At 44.7% G+C, this 23,734-nt stretch overlaps 1 pseudogene; it reads left to right on the forward strand.

The window, feature by feature from the left end:
- The window catches only part of LOC146179571 (uncharacterized), an 84,413-nt pseudogene extending 60,838 nt beyond the window's left edge, over positions 1–23,575 (forward strand).
- Positions 23,576–23,734: the final 159 nt, after the last annotated feature.

The following is a 23,734-nucleotide window of genomic DNA, read 5'->3' on the forward strand; positions in this document are numbered from 1 at the left end:
CTCACGCTGAGTACACTTTACCTTCTTTTGATTACACATCTTAAGCGCTCATCGACTGAACTATATCTATTACGAATTCTCAGAATATACAAATAGCCAATAGCCTAGAAAAAAAGTATTTATCTAAACAAGATGGTTAAAGAATGAACGCCAAGAAAACCTAGCTGCCGCACGAAACACCAGTCTGTAGGACCAAGAGCTAAAATCTATTCTTTAGGCTGCACCTAACCTAACTAGCTGAAAACGAAATAAAGTTAATAAAAGAAAGAACTCATCTATTTGACGCTTCGGAAGCTCCCGCTGTCGCCAGTCCGTCCGTTTCCGGTAGCCACGTGCAATCGGAGGAGCGAGGGAACACGCGTCCGCACCACACGGCTGTCAACTGTCAACTTTGCGTTCTTTGAAAGCTGCTTGCGCGCGCGCGCGCCCTGACCGCAGTCTACTCGCTTTGCGAGCGTTCCTTCTTCTACTTTTCAAACTCGCGCTTGGACGAAGTGGTGTTTGAAGCGAGTGTGCAGCGATATACACGCTTCGATAGGGTTTTCAAAAAACAGCCGACAGCGGTGGCTATTTTCGCAGCGCAAACGTCAAAAAGGGAGAGCTGTTAGTCAGCCATGTGCATTCTGTTGAGCAGATTGTAAAAGACAACGCTGTTATCGTGAAGGCTAAGTGTGTGTCGCAAGTCAGCGACCACATCGTGTACGACGTGGGATTTGAGGCAAGTATTTCATTTTTATTATGCCCATTTTATTAAGGCCCAGATGATCTCTAAAGAGGGCTTCGGATTTTTGCCGCTGGGTTTGCCCCATTGTTGTGCCTGGCTTGTGCAGGACTCATCTTCGTGGGAGTTTATATAACAGCACACAGCAGCAACATGCTTGCAGCGCCCCTGAATTCCTGCCTCGCAGGTACACTTAGCACGGGAAATCGCAAGCTGGCGCTTTTCAGGGCATTTCCATGCTAACTTCAAAGAAACATGTCACATAACAGAGACGGGCCGTTTGGTTCATTTGGAACCCACGACGTAAGGAGCAAAACTAACAAGAGAACAAGGAGATGCTGTCTCGCAACTCATGCTCAGACGCAAATTGTTTCTTCTTTAGAAAGCAGACACTGAAGCTCCAAGGCAGGATATATAAAATGACCGGTATGCAAGGATACAATTGAGTGAACATGTTCGTTTAGTTTTGTAGTGTTTAACGTGCACCTCAGCGCGACAAGGCTACGAGGGGCGCTGTATTGGAGACCTGTAAAAATTTCACCCACCCCCCTCTCCCTTCCGTGGTTATTTAATGGGAACGTATATTTCTGAAGACCTCTTTGCAGTTCGCCTCCAGAGAGCGGCGGCCGGGATCAAACCCGCGTTGCATGCGTCTTACAATCTGGGCCTTAATGAAATGGGTATAATAAAAATAAATACTTGCCTCAAATCCCAAGTCGTACTCGATGTGGTCGCTGACCTACTATACACACTTAGCCTTCTCGATAACAGCTTATCTTCTATAATCTGCTCAACAGAATGCACATGGCTGACTAACAGCTCTCCCTTTTTGACGTTCGCGCTGCGAAAATAGCCACCGCTGTCGGCTATTTTCTGAAAACACTATCGAAGCGTGTACATTAATTTGCTGCACACTCGCTTCAAACACCACTTCGTCCAAGCGCGAGTTTGAAAAGTAGAAGTAGAAGCGCGCGCTCGCAAGACAGCTTTCTTTCAGCACGGAAATGCAAGCAAGCGCAAAGCGAGTAGACTGCGGTCAGGGCGCGCGCGTGTGCAAGCAGCTTTCAACAACGCGAGCGACAAAGAACGCGAGCGCGCGCAAAACGAGTTGCTCCCGCGTGCAGAGGCTGCAAAGAAGTCTACAGGCGAGCTATTCACTCCGCCCGACCGATTACATGGCGTTGGCCGGAGAGGGCGCTGTTCACTGGCGCCCGCAGCGCCATCCTGCGATGCTTGGGTCCCCTATACTCATTTTTATTTATTAATCCTTCCGGGGCGTATAAGCGCTGCCAGCCACCTTGCCGAAACGCGCGGGCCTCAAGTTGCAGTCGTAGTTCGTCGGCAACATCATTGCCGATGAGCCGGTGCGATGAAGATCTTGTAGGCCATGCCCTGTCTATCTTATTCCGTGCGCCACACGCATGATGGCGCTACGTGCATGTCATGCGAAGAGGAAGTACAGCGGAAAAGTACTTTGCCACTCGCTTAACTGCGTGTTCTGTAATTCTGTAATTTACATGCTCATAATAACTATTATACGCCACAATACACTTCTCTAAGGGACATTTCTGAGACAACACCGCAATCAATAGATCTCGCACCCTGAAGGCCCACGTTCGATTCCTCAGGTCGGCAATTTGTCCTACTCGTTTTTATTTATTAATGCTTCTGGGATTCTTCGCTCACGGCCAACGCCGGACGACGCGGGACGGCGGCCGCCGACGACGACATCGACTTTTCTGCGACACGGGGCCCTTATCGCTATCGCGTTAATATAATATAATTTGCTGACAGAAGTTTTCGATTCCTAAAACTTCATCTGCGTCATGAGCCACGTAACCTGAAATTACTAGCTTACAAATCACTTGTCCGGTATAAGCTTGAATATTCCGCGCCCATCTGGAGCCCTAACCAAGTATATCTAACAAATTCCTTAGAATTGTTCAGAATCGAGCCACTAGATTCATTCATTCATTCTACTCGTACAACGCGAGCATATTGTGATTGAAAAGGGAATCTGGACTAACAACCCTAGCTTATCGCCGCCGAATCGCAAGTATGTGCTTATTTTACAAGTTTTTTAAAAGCTAATCTCGCGCCCTACATCAACCCTCCCGCACGCCTTCCGCTCCGCATCGGTCATCCCCTTCAAGTTGTCCGGCCACGTTCCCGCACTACCATATTTGCGGCATCATTCCTTCCCCGATCAGCAGTCGACTGGAACGGCCTTCCACATGACATCGTCACAATCACCTGTCCTTCTACATACTCAAATGTGTAGCTGCTACCTTCCCAGTAGAAAAAAAAAACTACAGAAAATTTTCTGTTGTTACGACAGAATGTATGTGCGGTTTTTGACAGAAAACCTGTTGTGACAACAGAACTTCCTAAAGTAACATCAGAGCTTTCTTTAGTTACAACAGAAAAGTGCGACAGAACTACAGACAACAGAAAGCTACTACAGAAAAGTACTACAAATCTACAGGAAAATCTGACGTTAGAACTACAGAATATTCTGTCGTATTTTTGACATAGTTCTGTAGTTTTTTTTTCGACTGGGTTTAACCGCGAAAATTTTTAGCATATTCCATTCATATAAAATTTTCTTGTTTCTATGTTTCACCACCGCTTATGTAATACCCCCAATCCTGGGGGCCTTTAAGGGAATAAAGTGAAGTGTTTTATTTTTTCTTTTTTCAAGACATCTGCTTAACGAACGCACCCCAAGACTGGTAATTCAGCATCACATCAAAAGAACATAACTATATATTTATTTCCAAAATAACAAGCGGAAGAAAGCCGTGCCAGAGTTTTATTTCTTTATTGTATGGAAAAGCTCTAGAGGAAAAGGGACAGCTCATGCCTGAAATCACCGGGCTGCATAATGCAAGCCCGCTGTATAAGCCAGCATTTGCCAAGAATCACAAATATCTGAATTCCGGGAGGCCCCGCCGGACTCGTGAGAAATAGATCATAATTCTCCTTGCCTAACGTGAGAGTAACAGCAGCGATTACAACGAGGATGCTCTCAGTGACAATGATAATGGTGATAGTAGCAACGACAATGACAGTGCATTTGCTTGATAATGATCACGGTAGCCACAGTGATGATGATGACATTATGGGCAGCGAAAACAGTCCTGCAAGTGGCGTTCGCCATTTCCGCTCTTACGCAGACTTAAGCGTAGTCCTGTAACTTTTTTTCAAAAGAAAGGTGAACTTACGATGTAAACAGAGCAGCTGGGTTTTGGAAGTTCAGTTTTGGATTCGCAACCATAAAAATAAAGGATTACATATCGAAAACGACATATGCAAACTTTGAGCGTGTTTCTAGAATCACGTAGGCGGTTGCGCGCACAAATAACTAAAGAAAGATGAAGTGGATGATGCCGCCAAGGTTATAACGGTGTGGCAAAGTGGGATATTATTTATACCTATGGCATAGCGGAACCAGTGTAAACTGTTAGAGTTGATAGATGTGCATGGCGTCTTGTAGTTCATGCTTTTTTCGCTGTTTCCACCAGCTCAGCCTAAGGACTGTTTAAAGTTTTGAACAAGTACAACAACTGATCTTGCGTCCGCGACAATGGCAATGAATAAACGAATAGTATTGTAGTATTCCCACTCGAAAAAACTACGAAACTGTATCAAAATATAAAAAAACAACAAAATACACAGTACTTCTGTCGTAAACGTCAGAATTTTCAGTAGTTTTGCCAGTACTTTGCTATAGGTCTGCAGTTCTTTCTGTCGTACTTTTCTGTATTCTGTATTTCTGTAGTACTTTTTTGTCGTAACCACAGAAGTTTCTGTTCTCACAACAAGTTCACTGCCAAAACTCGCACAGAAATTCCTCAATAAACCAAGGAAATGTCATTCTCTAACAAGTGGTCTAGAACGTCGTTGTGGTTATTGTTGTTATCCTGGTAAGAGTTTGCACATACCCACAAAAGGGAATTGGCCAAGCCCATGGATGCAGGGATATTTGTTGATGTTGGTGTTGTCCTCTTAATAGATGCCACATACACACACAGGGAACGCCAACAGACCTTAACAACTTTTGTCCTATATCCTTAACGCCAACAATAGTGGCTTTACAAAAGTTAGCGCCATCTAGTGAAAGAGACAGAAACTGTGCGCGGCGGCCATGTTTTGTTCAGTCCGCCTGCGCCTCCCATCGAGTACGCTGTCAACGTGCGCCTTCGTGGAACCCGTGCTTGCACTGCAAGGTGCATTAGAAGATCACAAGCGATTGTTTCATTTTTTAACATCACAGCAGTCGCTGCTTGCACCAAGCTCTATTCGGAATGATGCCAGCATATTGCTGCGTACCCTTCTGCGGCAAGCGCACCGTCATAGACGCGCGCGGAAACAAGGTATACGCGCGTATGCGACTGCTCGTTTGCAATCCTAATCGGCTTTACAAGTGTCACTTGCATCATTTAAAGCATTACTTCACGTCGTTCTGACTGGGAGCTAGCTCACAGAACCTGCTATCACCTAAAACGGCAAGGTTGTTCTGCGTGCTATATAGCCTTGTTAACTTGAAGGATAAGCTGATGCTTCGGTGGAGGACACGGGGAAGGAGCAATGCATGTATAACGAACGCTATAGTTCAAATGCGTTCTTTGAAACCTTTTGTACGTAGTTTTGCATTTACCATTGTGTATTTGATTTCGGACAAGGGCATGATTACCGAAACTACTTTCCACAGTCGTTCGAAATGGTAGTGCTTGGTGCAGAGAGCAATACGGCTGTCTAGTGCGCCCGAGGTGTGTGCTTCACTCTGCAAAAAGCGGCTGCCAAACCCGCGGCGTCTAGTAAAGCAGGAAAAGATGACATCCCACTAGTGTGTTGTAATATGCTCATGTCCAGCCAGTTTCGAAAGATGTTATCACGTGATAATGCATGCGAAGTCCGGTCCGCGTCCAGAGCGCGCAGCTCAGGTTTGCATTCTGTGCCTTCATACCTGCCAGCGCGGCCGATAAAATAACGAATCGTGCGCTTCCCCTTTATGTGTTTTGTCGAATCCCCCGATGGTTCGCCAATTGACAGCCACCTGAAATTTAGTTGATTTTGTAAATATGCCAATTTCTTGTTTATTCCCTCTGTCAGATAGTAGACATTTCAAGCCTTAATCTCATATGAAAGCGCTGTCATGGGAGCTTCGAGGAACATTACTGCGAAGTGTATGTGCTGGGTGCAACTGGCGCTGTGTTCATAAAGTCAGATTTATATTATATAATATTGTTATAAAAAATTAAAGGGACACTTAAGCTCCGTCGTTATGGGTATGACACGATAGCTCTCTTTCACACACACACGATGTTTTCTTCAAGTTTTAAATTTTTAGCTTTTATTTATTTTATATTTCTATCATTTGCTTCTTTATTTTATTTAATGTTTTATATTTTTATACACCAATACTCAGGGTCAGCAACAATCGCCTTTCCACACTGAGTAATTTGACACCTCTGAACGCATTCTTCAATTATTTCAATTAATCAATTACACATTCTAAATTTTCTTCATTAGCATCACCAAGCACTAGTTTTTCATTCTAGCATTTTGACACCTTTAAACCCTCAATTTCCTTTTTTTCTTTATTTCATCAATTGATCAATTAATTACAAATAGTTTATTAACTCTTTATCGCCTATCGCACAAAAATCAATCTTCACTCACTGGAAGCAGAAATTACCATGACATTTTTTTTTACGCAGCCCTCGATTATTTCCGAGACCCGTGCCAACAAGTGCGTCGACGGCATAGGCTGGAAAGTGCTATGCGCCATTCCAACTTACGTCAGATTACGCACGATTCTTTCATCTCAAAATAAATTGCATCCTCGCTCATTTCACCAACAAGTATCTACCAGTGGGATGAGCGACGGTAATGCGCAAACCAAGCAAACAAACTCGCGATCATCTCTCATAGTCGTTCAAGTAAATAGCAAAGGCACACAGACAAAAACAAATTCTGCACATTACAAAACTCTGGATACTGTGGATAGGGATGACGCTGCGCGGATCGACGAGGGGCCCATGCACGACTCGTAGAGCAGTTTGTAACTGCGCTAGGCAGCGCGGCTGGTGGGCCCCGCTACGCCTCGGCTGTCAGAATACGCTTCTTGGCGTCGCTAACAGACACCACCAGGGACAGAAGAAAGGTCCAAGCATAGCACACTAGATTACAACGTGAAAAGCGCGGACAGAACGGGCGGGCGCTTACGGACGGACATGAAGCGAACCAAAGCGAACGGATGGAGCGAACAAAATATGGCTGCCAGCGAGGGATCAGCGTGCCGACCCTCTATTTTCAAACTTGCTGAGAAAATGCTCGTCACACGAATCTCGTGGTGGCTTGAAGATCGCGGTTTCCACCATCTGACCCAAATTGGCTTTCGACCATCTATATAGGCACAGAAGACGGGTTGGCTGTCTTTGCGTCGTCAGCATTATCAATCATCCATCTGCAGCCACAATGTACGCACTGTCCCCGCCGAGGATGTCGAAAAGACTTATGATAATATCAGTCATGCTGCCATTCTGAATTCCATTGACATGCTCCATTTACCACTTAGAGTATGCAATTTTGTAAAAATTTTCGTTGAATGTAGACAATTTGCAATACGCCTCAGTGGCGATGCCATAGGATTATTTGTGCCGCGAACTTCGCGGCCTTCCCCAGGGATCAGTGTTGTCACCAACATAGTCTAATATTGCATTTATCTCCCTTGAATGGCGGTTACATGAAATGTCTAATGTTAAATTCCAAATATACGCTGATGACATCACGGTGTGGAGCGCACACAACGACCTACTGACTCAATCCGCTACCCTGCAATCAGCTTTAGATATTTAGTCTACATATGCATCTTCTATTGGCATTGAACTTTCCGCCAGCAAAACTACGTTCATATCAGTCGCCTATCGCTGGGAGGGGGGGGGGGGAGGGGGGGAGGGCGTAAACTAGCAGAAACGCCTATCAGCTTACATTTATGCGGAACCCCACTTAAGGAAAGTTCAACAGCAAAAGTATTGGGCTTAACGATTCATGAGTTAGGAACTGGAACTTGATGGCCGTATCACGCTAAAAAACAGGGGTTACAGACTCTGGCTCTGATCAGACGTATTGCTCCAAAAACGGGCGGCGCTTGCTCAGATGTTGCAAGACAGTTGGTGCGGGAAGTTGTGCAACCGCGCCTTGTTTATCACTGCCCAATTTCAGCATTTGACTAGGGCACAATAGCATCAACTTGAATCTATAAATCGACAGGAAATGAGGGTCGTCACCTGCCTCCCTCGCATCACACCAATCGTGGCGCTCCAAGAAAACGCACAGCTAAACACCATAGATCAGCTGGTGCAGCAACGACGTGATGCACGCCCTCTCACGCAACGTGCGCTCTGAGGGCTTATGCTTCGTCCCATTCACTACTACCACCGCCACTGTCAGTTCTTTCTCCTTGGCGTTTTGTACAGCTGAGCGATAACAAGCCAACTGATTTACGTCGACCGAGAACACAGGAAACAGCGTCGTCACTTCGCGACCGAATTATGGAACAAGACGCCCGCTTGCCACAAGGTTCCATTATAATTTACGTCGACGCAAGCAATCAAGCCTGCGAAGTGACAACTGCAGTTTACTGCCCCAGTAAGTATTCACAGAACAAGACATCAACATTTCAATTACCGGAACCTCCATTTTCTTTTTTGTGCAGAACTGCTTGCAGTGCGAGAAGCGCTTCGCTCTATGACCGCCATTCCAATGCTCCCCACGGCCCGTATTGTCATACGCACTGATGCCCTCCAGGTGACAAAGCCATTTAGACGCGTTAGTAGTAGCCCAGAAATCTGCCAAAACCTACAGTCTAGCGGCTCGCATAGCACAGCCAATTCGTATTGAATGGACCCCGCGTGACCTTTTAAGTGCTTTAAGCCAGGCGGATTCTGCGACCCGCATTTCAACCTCAACCTCGACATCGTCAAACCTCATAAAATTGGACAATGCTACCCTACTTTTAACAAAAAAAAAAAGAGCACCTCCGACGCTGTACACGTGCTCTTATACCTCCGTGTATGGTAAGCTTCCTCCGTGGTATAACCCGTACAGAGGAGGTGACGTTTCGGAGGATTAGAGTTGGGCTGGCCCTAACACTGGCATTGATTCGAAAGTGGCCTCAATTTCGGTATTTGTATCCACACCCTGGGTGCCCCGTCTGCAAGTCCAGAAATACAGAAGTTGACATCCATCACCTGCTGTGGGAATTACGTCCAGCACTGAAGCCGACGCGGATCCGGCCCCTGGTGGCAGCTGGCCTCTCCCCCCATAATCCGCAGTCATATGCCGCTTGGACGCAGGGACCGCATCATCGTTCTCTCCTCGACTTTATTGCATCAGCTAACCTTTTTTCATTTATTTGACCGCACCCTTCAGCCGTCATAACGTTCTTTTTATGCCCTGAGGCAATAAACATCACAAAAAAAAAAGAATTGGTGAGCAGAGATATATTTAGATATGTACACTTAGATCGCCAAAAATAAAACGAATTCTGGGGAAGGGAGAATAAACGGAAATAAGATTCACCAAAATAAAAACGATAAATACCAACATACGAAGGAGGGAGGGGGGGGGGGATGGAACGGTGCGAGATCTGTAGCCGTGATTTAAAAAAAATGTATATTAGCAAAGCAGAAGTTTAGATTCCAGTCACACGTTTTGAATGGCAGTAAAAACACACCTGTGGCTCCACCTAGGTATGGTGGCGCCAAACGACAATAAGATTGGACTGCTTAAACTATGTCCAAGTGGTTGCAGCGGCTATTCCAATAACCGTCTTCTCAACGTGGTGAGGCAAAACAATAAAACAAAATCCAGTTCACCGCAAAATGCGCAGGCTGGAGAACCAGACCTGTGAAGATAAAAATTTAAGGTTGGGATACGGCAACGCAGCCTTGTTAGAGAGATGTTGTCGTGAGTGGCATAATTTCCTACTACAAAAATATCTAAGGTGCAGGAAATCATCAGATATTAAAATATGTTCAGTTTGCATGCTTAATAAAATGCTTCTCCGAAACCTCGCTGCCATCAGGCCTATAGCGTGGCCTATAGAACCGAGCCTTTCTTCCTTTTCCTTGTCCATATTGCACTCTTAATCTACCGAGTTCGTGCACGTGGTAGTGCGGAGGGGAAAGGGGGCTAGCCATTTATCCGACATATAGCTTGCAAGAAAACAAATCATACTGCATTTGTATTTTTATTTCCAAACCAGAGCAGCACAACTTTCTTAATTTCTGCGTAGCCTGGCCAAAAGGTAGGCTACGCGAGAGGAAGGAGGAAGAAGGAATGAACATTCGCACGCGGCTCGCGGTCAGCGGGGTCAGAGGTCAGCGCAACAACAACCGTTGTTGTTGCGCTGACCGCTGACCACGCTGACCGCGAGCCGCGTGCGAATTTGTTGCGGCGAGCAGCGCATGATATTCCTGAGCTCGCTTGACGATCGGCTAAGTATTGGGTTGCTGGTCCTGATTTTGTCTTTCCCCTTTGCTTCTTTTGTTCTCTGTGACTAACGCACGCGGTGGCGTTGTCAATTTAAGGTAATGTCGACACAGTCACCCGGCCAAGGGCGCTCCCCTTGGTCGGCTTCCCTTCTGGCCGATGATCTGCCTTTGGAAGCTTTTCAGAGCTCCGGTGTCCGCAACATCCTTGTGGCGCTCGTTCCTAAGGATGGTGGCGTCATTAAAATGAACAACCCAGAAGCTGTTCGAGCCGCCCTTCAGGAAACCACTTCCTTCTACGAAGGAATAGCCGAGGTGCGCCAATTTGGTCGCGGCGGGATTCTTTGCCGTTCACCAGACCTGTCATGTATAAAGGATCTGCTAAAATGCTCTACTTTTGCATCTCATCATGTAAGCAGTTTTATCCCTTCGCATTAGCCTGCACAAAAGGTCTAGTCCGAGGTGTAGATTCCTTAAGTCCAGAAGAAACCCTTGACCTTCTTTCCGCGGCAGGCGTTGTTGCGGTCTATCGCTGTAGCCGGGAGGTCAATAATGTTCGTGTGCCGACAGAATCGGTTATTGCTACCTTTGCAGGCACAGTCTGTCCATCAGAGATAAGCGTGGCCTTTAATATACAGAGTGGATCCCCTACCATCAAAGCATCTGCAGTGCAACAACTGCTGGCGTTATGACCATACTGCTGGCGGTTGCAAATCCACTTTGCGGTGTTGCAAATGCGGCGATGCCCATAAAGCGCACTTATGCTCTGATCAAAATGTCAAATGTTGTCTTTGCGGCGGACTTCACTCAGCAAATTCTTTGGAATGTCCTTCTAGAGCGCATGAAATGCAAATTCTGGATATTATTGACCGAAAACGTTGCTTGAGGCGTGAGGCAATTCAAGAAATTAAAGAGAGAGCTCATGGGTATGCAGGTGTGTCTGCCCGTTCTGGAGCATTATTAGATTCCTCGATGTCTAAAGCCATAATAACTGCTGTGGAAGCAACTATGAACAAAATGGTGGATAGGATTGTGACAACAGTCCCAGAATGCATATCCAACGTTCTGGCAGCTCATTTCTCAGGCTGTGCAAACTGCTACGGTTTCTCCTACGGCACCTGGGCATTCACTATCAGTGCAGCACTCATTAGCTGCAATATCTTGCTCGCAAAATGAGTCTCTTTCCGCATCACCTATGCAAAATTCCGACAAGTCAGACGAGGCTCATGATGCAGATATGGGAGAGACAGATACGCGAATCCTAAAACGCAGTGGATCCCCGTTGGCAAACCCGTCATCCCCTCGCCCACAGGCAAAATCAAAAAAGCAACAGCTAGGCTCTAAACCAAAGCACGGCCGGTCTCGAGAGAGAGAGCGCGCGCTCTTTCTTACGGCCTTCTCAATCGCCGCGGGAACAATGGGAACTTTTCTCCTTGAGTTACGCTCTCCGCCACCGCAAGGGGCGCGACCTGCTCACTGTTCGCTCCGCGTCTGCTTCAGCGGCGGCGGGTGGCTTTTGCCTGGTTTCGCACTGTCGCTCGCGAGTTTCGTGGTGAATGCAGCCCCGAAATTAAAAAGCACAGATGGTAGATGCTGCAGCGGCATGTCGTCAACGTACCGCACGTGAACGGATATAAAAAACACTGTCGTTCAGCAAACGTTCGACAAGTATGACATACGTTGCGGCACGGTAGCTACTTTTGTCCATTTTAATCCGAATTTTCCCCAAGCCTGTACAAGAATAGGAACAAAAAGAAAACTGAATGAGCAGTGATCACATCGAAGCTTCTTCAAGGCTAAGATGACAGCAACTCGTCTGCAACAGCAAAACCGTCTTTCAGCGCTAGATGCGAAACCATTCATGTAGCACCGAAGATGAAAATAATTTCATAAAAATGTAATGTAAATTGCGAAATGCTTGCATAATATAAATTATTAGTATAACAGTCAATGTAAACGTTGTAGGGTTGAGTTTTAAATGTTATTACAATTCATATATTAGGCAAATGTGTGGTATTATAAACATTATTTTAATTTTGCAAATAAACATTGTTTTAATGACATTTTTACATGATATTATGCTTATTATGAAAACAAAAAACGGTTTGATATTCATGACACCACTTGCGCTCGAAGTGGTAAAAAAAGGCCAATAAATGATGAAGGTGATACTCGATGCAGTGACTTACAAATGAGTTCACCTGCTATATCGAAAGTATGCAAGAAACTTCTAAAGCGTTAAAGAAGGACACTCTCACTGAAGACTCATTTCAAGCCTTATATACAGCGACCCATTGAGGCTCTCTTCGGGAAAGTATAGGTTAATGTGCGGAAGTGAATGACATATGCTAGATGCGAGGGCCGTAAATGTTAGCGGCACATGACTACATTGTCAAGACGGGCGTTTCATCTGAGAGCAAAATCAAGGCACTGAAGGACGTGATGGCATCTCCTACCATCCCATTTCCCACTGCCACATATTCCGGTTCACCTTACGTCGCTGGACATATCGTTTAGTTAATCAACTTCGGGTGTGACGCTTGCGCTATTCTTCTTGAAACTAGGGAAAGAAGCAGCCCCATGTAGTACGCTCTTCTACGAGGACAATGTTCTAGTGGACTGCATTATCCGAAACCAGAGCTTGTTGCCCTATTGGACAAGCTTTTTTTTTTTTTGAAAAAGCTGCCATGCACCTACTACACACAAATGTTCTCGAAGTACTTAAGATCCTGATTCAGTCAGCATTTCAGAACTCAACACTGAGTTGCACGAAAGGAATTGACAACAGCTATGTGATTAGGTCCGCTTCTTTGATATTTGAAAAATTTCTCAGAATTCTTCTTCTCAATTAATTATGCCAGGAAAGTGACAGAGAAGACCGAGAGGCCAACTCCTTATGTGTACAAGCCGTGCAGGAAGATTTTGAGCCTGAATTTTCTAGACGCAGGTCGCATTTTGATGAATGTGTAACTTTGAAGGACAATTTTTTTATTGTTTGCCGCTCTTTTCGATTCTGCTTAACTATTTATGCCCATTTCATTGATTAAAAGTAGTCGCGAGACTACATATACATCTTCTGTCTTTCAACTGACTGATATGTTTTGAACGAAGCTAGAACAGCCCACTCCACTAGACAAGTGAAATTTTTACTATATGAGTAAATTTTTGTTCTTTACTCTGAATCTGAGACGCGTCATGATTTTTTTATGGTGCCTCTTCTGATCTAAATGAAAACGGTAGCGGTTGACAGAATCTCCACCCAACGGTTCACCATGCACTCAAGTCAGGTCGCACTACACCTGCTTAAAACATTCAAAAGCAGATTGCATAGCCTGGTAAATTTATTTTTGTACAAAACTTAGGGGTAAAAAATTTTGAAGTGTTCCCGAAGCTTCATTCGACCGTGCATGGCCGCACTGAAGAAGGAGCGCACACGTGGGCGGATTGTTGACTGTATTTTATTCCTCGTACACGATAAATGTTCGATGTTGATGATGGACTGCGTATAAACCATAAGGGGCGAAATGTCAGGACCTGCCGGTTGCAACTGACGCGAGCGAAGCTAAAAGCGAGCGCGAGTTTCCCTTGCGCGTGAACGGCTGTAGCGGAGGAGCAGCAGTGGGGCGGTGGCGACCCCACCGAGGCGCGGCGGGCGGTGGAAACAGACCCCATTGGAGAGGCCGTAAGAGAAGAGAAGCGCTCTCTCCCTCGAGACCGGCCGTGACCAAAGAAAAACATTTTGGGGCAGGCTGTTGCTGCTGCCCGGATTACATAACCATAGGAACGTTAAAAGTTCTTCAGTGGAACTGTAGATCTCTTCTTCCAGCTACTACAGATTTAGTTTATCTTTCTCTAAACAGAATCCAGTCATAATTGTTTTGCAAAAAACTTGGCTTGCAGCTGAAAAACATTTTCACTTACAAAATTATCGATCATTCCGACAAGATCGGCAGTCAAGAGGTGGTGGATTACTAATTCTAGTTTCTTCAAAATTTTGTCATAGGGCTAAGATTTCTTTTCAATATTCTACTTTAGATTCTGAATTATTGGCTTCAGATTTTGAAATTCCAGGGTTCAGTCCGTTTACATTAGCGAATGTTTATTTCCCTCATGGTGTTCAGGACACCAGATCTCTAGACCACCTACTAGTTAATTGTCAAAATTCGATTATTTTGGCTGGAGATTTTAATTCGCACCATGTTTTGTGGGGTTACAAGACGGATCCCTGCGGCAAGCGTCTATAGGATTGGCTTTCAGGCAATAACCTTAACTGCATTAATTCTGGCTTACCAACTTTTGTACGTGCTCACAGTCAATCTGTGATAGATTTAACTTGTTCCAGCAGTGTAGTGTTTCTACACTCAATTGGTCGACAGTTGATGGTGGCACCTCTAGCGACCATATACCTATTGTTTTTGAGGTTAACTGCCGCTTACCTCCGCCGACATCTCAGTTGAAATCATACTTTAATTATAACCAGTTTCACTCATTTTTAATTTCGTCTCTTGAGTCAGTGGTTGAAGCTACGGAAGAGTTAAAATCGCAAAAATATGCCAGGCTATTGCATCCTGTCGTAAGAAGTGTGAATTCTTAGTACGTGCATCAAAAGGCAATACATCAACAAAATGGTGTAATGCAGATTGTTCGCGTGATTATAGAAGAAGAAAGGCTGCATGGAAGAAGCTCCTTCACAACCAGTGCCCCAAAAATTGGCATGATTATAATTTTTTTGCAGCTATATTTAAACGCACAGTCGAACAAGCGAAAGATAATTATGATACTGAGCATTTCAATTACCTTTCACAACCTAATAACCGACGTGCACTTTTCAGGTTTTTAAAATCACGGTAAAAGATTCCTGTCTCAAAAAATTTACCCTCATTTGTTTCGACTCCTAAAGAGGCTCTTAAAACAATAAAAAACATCGCTAAAGGTTTAGAAAAGCGTTTTTTGTCAACACTTCCCAAATCCCCTATGTTTGTAGGCCCAGTAGATACGGTTAAGGATGTTCCTAAAATTACATTTTCTCAGCTTTCTTCGATTGTAATGACACTGCCAGCTGCTGCGCCTGGCCCTGACGGAGTAACGTCAAAAATGTTAAAGATCCTCTTTGAGGTGTCTCCAAATTCCTTGTTAGAATTGATAAATTACTCAATTATTCATTCTTGGATACCTGGTGACTGGACACTAGCCAAAGTAATTCCTTTATGAAATATAATGGTGGTGGCTATACTTTGGACAATATCAGACCAATATCTTTAACATCAAACTTGGTAAAATTTATTGAAAGGGTCGTACTCCAATGGGTTACCGAGTTTGTGGAACAAAATATATTCTTAGTCCCTGTCAAATCGGATTTCGCGCAAAATGTTCAATATGGAATGCGCATACCGACCTTGAGAGTCGAATTCTTCTTGCGCGGCGTAAAAAAATGCATGCTGCATTGGTGACTCTCGATATACAGAAGGCCTATGACAGTGTTGAGCCCCGAATTTTATTGCACAGATTAGAAACTCTACGTTTTCCACAATATTTATTTGAGTGGATATCCACATTCCTACAAAACAGACAATTTTACTGTTCATTGAATGGTGTGCATTCTGGCAGATATCAACAAACCAGAGGTGTTTCTCAAGGGGAAGTTCTGTCGTCCGTGTATTTTAACATTTTAATGAGTTCAATTCCCACTCATCAAGATGTTCGCACGTATGTCTATGCGGATGACATCGCGTTCTTTACGGCTGCACCTGACAATCAATCCCTCAACAGGCGCCTGCAATCGTACCTAAGCTCCCTTCAGAATTGGTTATGTGACTTAAGATTTACATTAAACTTTAAAAAGTGCGCTATCCTTGTTTTCCAAATTCAGGATCCGGTGAATCTTTCTCCAACGTTTAAGCAGGAAATGATTCCTCAAGTTAAGTCTTTGAAACATCTAGGGGTGGTTTACGATGACCATTTGGAATGGAGGGATCACATTGAACATGTTGCAGCGAAAGGGGCTCGTGCTGTGGGTATGTTGCGCAGGTTAAGCAATCCAAGGACTGGGATGCGGCGAGACGCTCTTTTAATGATTTATGTTATGTATGTTCGCCCAATTACAGAATTTGGATCTGTGTTATTTTCTGGTTCACCTGCTTACAAAATTCGTCCGCTTGTTCTTTTAGAGCGGGAAGCGCTTAGATTATGCCTTGGGCTCCCCAAATTTGTGGCTAACAATGTATTATACCTTGAAGCCCGAATACCACAGTTGTTAGCTAGATTACAATTCTTGACTGTCCAGACGTATCTAAAAAATATGAATCACAATTCCACTGCTTCCTATCATTTTTTTGTTGCGAGCCAGACTCCTTTTTTGGAGTCAGATGGCCTCGGTTTCATACCCCGCAGGTAATTCCAGTGCAAAATCTATTGCAACCTTTGCACGTAGTCCTTTCTAACATCCTCCCAACAAAAGTAAGTGCATCGTCGGTTCAAATTGTCTATGATGAAATTTTCCCAAATAATGCAAAACACTTATCACCTCACATTTTAAATGGATTATTAGAAGATCATTTACAGAGTATTCCCGTTAGCATAATGATAGCAACTGATGCTTCTCAATTTCACGAAAAGGCCGGCGTTGGAATATACTGTCCGCTTTTAGACTGGGCTTTTTCAGTCCGTCTTCCGGATTTTACCCCAATTTTCCAGGCGGAGTTGCTGGCGGTGATGCTTGCTCTGCGCAAACTAGACCCACCATACTCAACAGTGGCTGTAATTACAGACTTATTCCTTGTGCTTGTCGCTTTCTTCGAATATGGATTCGCTAATATTAAACACCTTTCTTTCATTGCTCCCCTCACATTTTAGCCTCATGCATATAGTGTGGGTACCAGGCCACAGTAATGTGACAGCCAATGAGGTTGCTGATAGACTAGCTAAAGAATATCTGAATGCCCCTGTGTTGCCCATGCTCCCGGCAGCAGCGTACATAACAGCAGCACGATTTCGGAGGCGTTCCTTATTAAGCACGCAGTCTGGATCTGTTTTATCATCGGATGACTACCTGCTTCTCAAGTATTCCTGGAATAGGAAATCATGTCAATCAAGCCAGACTGAGGTCTCTCTAACCAGGCTACACTGTCGTATTCCGCCCCTAAATTTCTATATGCACAGGTCTGGTTTGGCGCTTTCTCCCGTCTGCGCATTCTGCGGGGAACCGGAAACAATAGATCATTTCTTGATATTTTGCCGCCGTTTTACCATGATGAGAAAACGGTATTTAGAGAAGCCGTTACAACAGCTGGGTCTTAATTTGAGCAGCCAGATTTTATTATATCGTTCGGTGCCGCCATGCTTGGGTACAGCCACAGGCCTGTTTTTAAAGCCATTCAAAACTTCTTAATAGAAACAAAACGTCTACCTTGCTAATATGCTTTGAATTTTTAATCTGTACATGTAAATCTTAGTATTCTCCTACTGCGTGCGTTAGTATTTACTCTTTTTTTATTTTGGTTTTTCATATTTACAGTTTCTTCTCTATTCCCAAGCATTTATTTCTATTTATTTTTGCGATGTAGTTATACATCTCAAAATCTAATATCTCTGCACCCCAATTCTTGGCCGATCCCCCTGTGTGGGTATGTGCCATCACATTAGAGGAGAACAACAACAGCGCGGTCAGAGGCGGCAGTTGTACCGAACGTTGCCCCGAAAGAGCTCTTCACGCCGGCGATACCCAGAGTGCTACAGGCAATTTGAGTGAGTGGCTTCCTTCTCTAGCGCTATGCATTGCGCGTCACCGCTCAGGCAGTAGTGCTTTCCTTTGAGACGGATAAAAAGTATTATACAACCTTGTTTGAAGTGGCAGCTTTATGATGTTGACCAGTCGGTTTGTTTGAAATAAAGCGACTATTTTTCTTCTCTTATAGAACACCATTCACACGCAAAACTCGTTGTTTTGACTGAGCTGGCTATTCCATGAGTAATGAACTCCTAGATTGGGCATGCGAACTCCGCGAAATTTGGTATAGGAATAGCAGCCTTGTGATCCACTGCAAAAAGTAAGGCTGTTGGCCTGTTGAGGTGAAAATTCTATCGATATGCTGTCGTGAACAGTAATGTAGAGAAGTTTTTGAAGATACACCTCTGAAACAGATATATTCGCGGTGGTTCAGAGGGTAGGGCATTTGACCACTGTGCACAAGGATGCGGGATCGAATTCTGACGCGGCGGCCGCTTTTCGATGGAAGTGGAAAGCAAAGCGCCCGTGTGCTGTGTGATGTCACTGCACGTTAAAGAACTGCAAATCATCGAAATTTTCGGAGCTTTCCACTACGGAGTCTATTATACCCGGAGTCGTTTTGGGACATGAAACCCCATAAATTAAACGAAACATCTCGAACAGAGACATTGGCGCCACGTCAGCATTAATAATACATTTCGAAATGTAGGCGACATGATTCTGAACAAGAATTTACTTCTTGGCTGGTTGGTTTTCATGTTATTTCTTCTGAAACGTTCACATTAACACCGCGCATTATTTAAAAACGTGTCAGGCGCTGGCGTAGACGTGCAAAAGTTCGTCTCTACCTTAGGGGCGCCTTGCGGGTCCCAAATTTTACACTGTCAGCTAGAGGCGTCAGTTCATACCTTCGTGTGGGCCACTCAGTGAGGCATCATGGAAATGTGCAGTGCTATGGAGACATGGACACAAGACACATGAAAGAACAGAACTAGCGCAGTCTTGTTGTTCCGTCAACCCACTACCCATATACCTCCCTCAACTTCCTATAGGCCCTACCTGCGCCTGTCTGTAGTGTTCAGAAAGCCCCCCTCACTACATACCCAGGAGCCTTGTGATAACACGTACATACGGTGAAACCAATTCGAAAGAAGCAGAATCTCTGCACAGGACCCGTAAACGGCTGGAAGAGAATAATGGAAGTGAATACACCACCACATGTAAAACAGTGGTCGGCAGTAAACGTCTTTCCTCTGTACTTTGCAAGTGGGGAGAATAGAAATGGACAACATTTTTGCTACGCAACATCAATGGTCACGTCTTGCTTTGGTGATGGAACCAGTCATTAACGGCAGACAAAGGCAATAGCTGTCATATAAACTGTTCGATGATGTTTTAGTTGGTATTATTCATGTGGTGTTCGCCACTTAACTGCAGAAGGTGATAACTCAATCCTCGCGGATCATGCAGCCCTGCTGGCCCTGTCAAGTGAATTTTTACATGCGTCGTTCTGCAGCCAGGGAGTTTCGTTTTCACGTGTTTGTAAAGTGCAAACTCTAGTACGTACTGTGCGGGCTACTTGTGTACGCCGTGATGCTGCGCTTTCTCATGTGGTACAGCAGGCCACACGTACACGATCAAATACATGCATTGTAAAGGCGTAAGTTTAGAAGTGTGGCGCGAACACCCCCACGAATTTTTTTCTGCAGACAACGCGTTAAAAGAACAATATAATATTCGCAAAATGTTAATTTTTATGGCGCCACAGCAGCAGCTATATATTAATGTAAAAGAACTGTGAGTTGAGCTAGTTGGTGCTTCATTTTTTAAAAATACACAGCGCAACAAACATAGGACTACTAGGACTACCCGTCTGCTCGCTTGTCCTATGTTTGTTGCGCTGTGTATTTAAAATATATATATATATAAGATGAGGTAGGGGCGCACAAACGAAAACAAAGGTTTATTTCCGGAAATAAACCTTTGTTTTCGTTTGTGCGCCCCTACCTCATCTTATACATATTTCTGGATCCTGGAAGACTTTTATGAAACATACATAACTGTGGATCCTGAGCGGGCCACTACGAAAACCATCGCTTGGAAGTTCCCAAAGACTCCAGTAACTACGGTGGTCATAGGAGACTCACAAACCAAGTACCTGTTCCAGCACTTCGATCATTTTCGAGTTGGCACACCAGCCTTCATTTCGCAGTGTGGCGCCACTATTGGTGATGTCCGCACCCTCGTCGATTTTGTGCCGTCATCTGCTACCACACTTATCCTGCACGTCAGGACCAATGATTTGACCCGCAGCACAGGACGCATCACCTTTGAGAAGTATCGAGACCTACTGACCTTCGTTGCTGAAGCACGTCCTACAGTACGTCGGATTTACGTCAGCCTTTTGCTTCCTCGATGCACAAACCGCCGTCGTGGGAATCTCAACGCTGCCACTCTGCGACACTGCAACCGTGAGGCGTGCAGCTTTAACAGCCGTCTACGAAATTTCTGCCGGCGTTCGCGACATGTTTTCTTCCTCGACCATGGTTTTGAGTGGTAGCCATCGGTACGTGTTCTTGCAGCTGACGGCGTCCACCCAAGTTTCGAGGGCGTTGCACTGATGGCTAGCCACATACAGCAGCGGTGTTTCCGCTTTTCTACGAACGTTTCGTCTACATCTTGGAGCGATCATGCGCCCACTGGATCTATCGAGAAAGACGGCTCCTTGGACCAACCTGCCGCAAGCCAAATGTCCACAGCCCTGCCATCCACATCGGGACCTACTGCCCTACCGGGACAAATAGAAGCAAGTCCACAACGAAACAGCCCCCTAAGACATCTGGCAGCACCCGGCTGCCGCACAACTACCCTCTAAGGAGCAAGTCTGCGAACAGAGCGAAGGCCACGCAGAACTGACTAGGCACTGCTTCAAACGGTATGGTGACATCCTCGACCGGTTTTCTTAGGTTGAGAAAGTTGATTGACAAGCGCGTCCGATACCAACTTCATGCGTCCACTTTAAGTTCTTATGTCGCAGCGTCGATTCCTCCGAGAGGCCCTAGACTCGCTTTAAGGCCTGCTACGTCTGAAATGTCGAGCCGAAACGCAAATATGTGGAAGGATACTCTAAAGAAAGCATCCTTAGAACTCACGCGAATTGTCATTGATCATTACCAGTCATCCGTTAAAGACTTAACGAACAGGGAACGACAACTGCGTGCTACTCTCGATTTAACACCTTTGCAGTACACTTTATTAGATGAATATCGAGCAAAAAGGACTGCACAAGTGGAAATTACAAAATCTAACAAGCTCCTGCGTGATAACGTTCCTTCCGCGTTCTCCCCAGAAGTGAACGCCAGTGCTAAAGCTCCGTCCCAAACAAACATCGTCAACATATCAAATTTTGCCTTATCTGAAAAAGAAATTTCAGTGCTTTCGCGCGGCTTGAACTTTTGTCCAGCGACAGGCGGGTATAACGAGTTCCAGCTAGTAAAAGACTTGGAGAAATTCACACGCACTATGAGACTACGGGAGTTTTTTCATGAACGGCCCTCTTCTACGCATATGCCGTCACATTATCAATGGACCCCGCCTACTCAGCGAGATAAATACCTCGACCTATATAGGTATATCCGCTGTGCAACAAGACATTCTAAAGGTGTACGAAAAGCGCACTGTTTTCAAGCACAACTTGTCTGCAGATGAAAAGAAGGCAATTGATTCACTGCAGAACCGGCATGATATTGTTATCAAGCCCACAGATAAAGGTGGAGCAGTGGTAGTCATGAATAAAAGTGATTATATCGCTGAAGCAGAAAGGCAACTTAATGATACCACGTTTTATAAACGTTTGGACGCTGATCCTACCTGTAGATATAAAGAAATTGTAACAGACAGCATAGCTGAACTTGTCAAAGACGGAAAACTATTCGAAAAGGTAAGCCACTCGTTAGTAACCCTCAGCCCAATCGCAGGGAGATTTTATCTCTGACCCAAGATTCACAAGCCTGGAAACCCCGGCCGTCCAATAGTGTCAGGCATTGGAACGGTTACTGAGCCTTTGTCCCGCTATGTCGACAGCATAATCAACGTCATTCCGCCCACATTTTCGTCATACCTAAAAGACACCAACCACTTCTTAACAGATATTGTCGACCTTGACGTTCCTCATGACTCCCTACTGGTGACGATGGATGTAGCTTCTTTGTACACTAATATTCCCCATGTAGATGGTATCCGTGCGGTGCTCGACGCATACGACGATTTATCATTTACAAAACCGGTCGACTCCTCCACTCTGGCAGTCCTGCCCAAGCTCATTCTACAGTTTAATAATTTCGAATTCAATGGGGATCATTTTGTACAGGTGAGCGGTACCTCGAGGGGAACCAAGATAGGCCCAAATTACGCCAACATTTTCATGGGACTACTTGAGGACAAATTCATTGGTAGATGTAGCTTAAAACCCTTTTGTTACAAGCGCTACATAGATGATATTTTTTTCATCTGGCACCACGGTTAATCAGAACTTATGTCCTTTATAGCAGAATTCAACAGCGTGCACCCATCCATTTCTTTTACAGAATCATATTCGGCATCGTCGATAAATTTTTTGGACGTAACAGTGTCCTTGTCTGGCACTAAACTTGTGACTAAACTTTATAGGAAACCGACTGACAGGCATCAATACCTCCATTTCCAGAGCAGCCATGCAATGCACTGTAAGACAAGTATACCATACAGCCAAGCACTTCGTTTTAAAAAAAATTGTTCGAAAGAATCCGACTTCGTTGACAACTGCGGGAAACTGCGTGATGCCCTAACAAGACAAAGGTATCCAACGCAAATTATTGACGACGCAATAAAACGCGCCGATGTAATGGAGCGCTAAGATCTTCTTAGCTCACATGAACGTACTCGACAATCACCGAACCCCACTTTAGTGCTAACCCATTGCGCGTCAGCACCAAATGTTAACGGCATTCTCCGAAAACATCACAATATTCTTATGCAGAGCAGTCGCCTGACCCAAATCTTCCCACAACCACCTCGTGTCGCATACCGAAGGTCGCGAAATTTGCACGACTTGCTAACTTCATCTAAAATGACTAACCCTCTTTCAACTGGCTGCCGCCCTTGCCAAAAGCCACGTTGTAAGGTGTGCGATCACATGACCACCACTACAGTAGTGAAAAGCACATCATCAGACTTTTACTGTAAAATAAAAGGTGATTTCACTTGCGACAGTAGCAATGTCATCTATCTGCTCCAGTGTTCTGTGTGCGGACTCCAATACATTGGACAGACAGAACTGCCGTTCCGGTTACGATTCAACAACCACAGATCACATGCTAAAAGCTTGCCTAACCTTCCGCTTTCCAAACATGTCGCGATTCCGGGCCATTCTTTTGACAACATTACAGCCATAATACTGGAATCTGGATTTATATCTCATCATGAAAGAGAGGTCCGAGAATCCTTTTTAATCTACAAATTCAATGCAGTTACTTCTGGTCTCAATGAAAACCTAGGGAAAATATCTTTTTTTCCCAAGACGCGTGATTAGTATTGAAGTGAAGGTGCATGACATGCTATGTTTACGTTTTTACATGTATTTGCTTTTAATACAAAAGAGCGCTCCAGTAAACTTGAACTTTCTACATGTCAGCATATAAAATATCATTCTCTGTATGTTTCACTAGCGACTGCTCCTCGTGTGTTGGATTTTGCATTTATTTTGTGTGCAAAAGATGATTACATATCTTGCGTATGATTCCTGGTAAT

The sequence above is a fragment of the Amblyomma maculatum genome, chromosome 9 (assembly GCF_055883805.1).
Source record: "Amblyomma maculatum isolate TAMU_Amacu chromosome 9, ASM5588380v1, whole genome shotgun sequence".
Lineage (NCBI taxonomy): Eukaryota > Metazoa > Arthropoda > Arachnida > Ixodida > Ixodidae > Amblyomma > Amblyomma maculatum.